A 1,729-nucleotide genomic window follows, 5' to 3' on the forward strand; every position below is an offset into this window, starting at 1 on the left:
TTTGACCAACATACATATATGCAATCACTTGGAGTATTTGAGCAGTTAGCTAATTTTGAATTTTAACATCAAATTGTCCTTCTTTCCAAACTATCAATATTTGTGTTTGTGTATCTCCCAAACAATGTAAGTATGAGTCTCCCTAGCATGTGTTTGGAGGGGAGATGTTTAGTGTGTCTACTGGGATTTACTTCCTACCCACAGTTTTTTTCTGAGTAACAGAGTGAGAATGAAGAGTTGCTTCCACTAGCTGGGGCTAATATGAGTCAGGAGATATTTACACCAGGTAGATGCGTTGACCGGGATGAGGAAGAAGGGCTGAGGCATCAGGCAACATGAGCTCAAGTTCTCACTGGAATTTCTCCAAGAAAGGACCTTTATCTTTGTACAACCCAACTGACACTAACATCAATTTAACAACTATCAGCCTAGGAGAAGGGTTAGGATTGTGCTCGTGCAGGATTTCTGGGGACTAGGCTTGCCAGGGAATCCATTATTTCCTTCCCATTTCTCCTCAGAGCTCTCACATCTCTGGCTTCTTTCTCCCTTAAATGAGGGTGTAGGAATTGAACAGAAGTTGGTTCTCTGATACTACCGCCTAGAGAAACGACAAACTACTGCATCGTGAAGACCTAACATCCCCATCCCCATCAGCAATATTTAATTAGATGGATACAGGGTGAAGAATCAGGATCAAGACAGTCAGAGCCAGGCCAGTCTTAATACTGCCTCTCCTGTGAAACTTCCCAAGGAACAGCCCTCGAATTCGGCCTCACATTGACTTCATTATTTATAATGCCATCCTCTACGCCTGATCCATCATCAAGACCTGTTGAGGTTTTCTTGGTTAAAGTTCTTGAAAACCTCACTTCTTTTTCAGTTCCCTGTGCTCTTTTATAACTACGGTATCCTCCCTTCCAGATCTCCACTTCTCCAGGTCATTTACATATAGCTAGCATAATAATCTTTCTTATTTGTCGTCATATTATTCCCTACCTAAGTTTTACTGAGAGATAGAAACAAACATTGGAACAAATGGAGAGATTAAAAAATCAATCGTTTAATGACAAGTGATGGGATCCCCATTTATCCATGAGATAGTCCTTCTCCCAATTTTTTTGTCCCACTTGTACATATAAACTTTAAGGGATATAGGGAATTCCCTGGCAGTCCAGTGGTTAGGACTCTGTGCTTTCACTGCCGGGGGGCCCGAGTTCCTTCCCTGGTTGGGGAACTAAGATCCTGCAAGCCGCATGGCACGGCCAAGGCCAGAAAAAAAGAAAAAAAAAAAAAAACTTTTAGGGATATAGATGAAATAACCATAAATCTATTACTTATTTATTTATATTATATTAAATACCCTCACTACTTAAAATCACAAACAAGAAATTTTAGATTGATGAACTTAAAATATTTCTTTTTCTCATCAGTGAAGGAAAAAATAATTTAAACTCTTTCCATTGCAACTTCTACATGGTATCTTTGTCACGGTTAGAGCTCCTTTTTGTCATCTCACAAAAACAGATGTGCATGGCTCTCTCTCTGGGGGAACTTTACTTGAGGAGGAAAGTAACAGAAAACCTAAAGGAGGCTCTGAGGGGAGATCAGGAGGAAGAAACTAAGTCTCCGGCTCAAAACTCCTGTGCAGACAGTGCTTGGATAAGGCATTTCCTGGCCCCAGCCTCCTGGGTCTGATACACCACCTCAGTGCTCACTTAGACGTTACATT

This window comes from Grampus griseus, assembly GCF_964374135.1.
Source record: "Grampus griseus genome assembly, chromosome: 4".
In the NCBI taxonomy this organism is placed as follows: domain Eukaryota; kingdom Metazoa; phylum Chordata; class Mammalia; order Artiodactyla; family Delphinidae; genus Grampus; species Grampus griseus.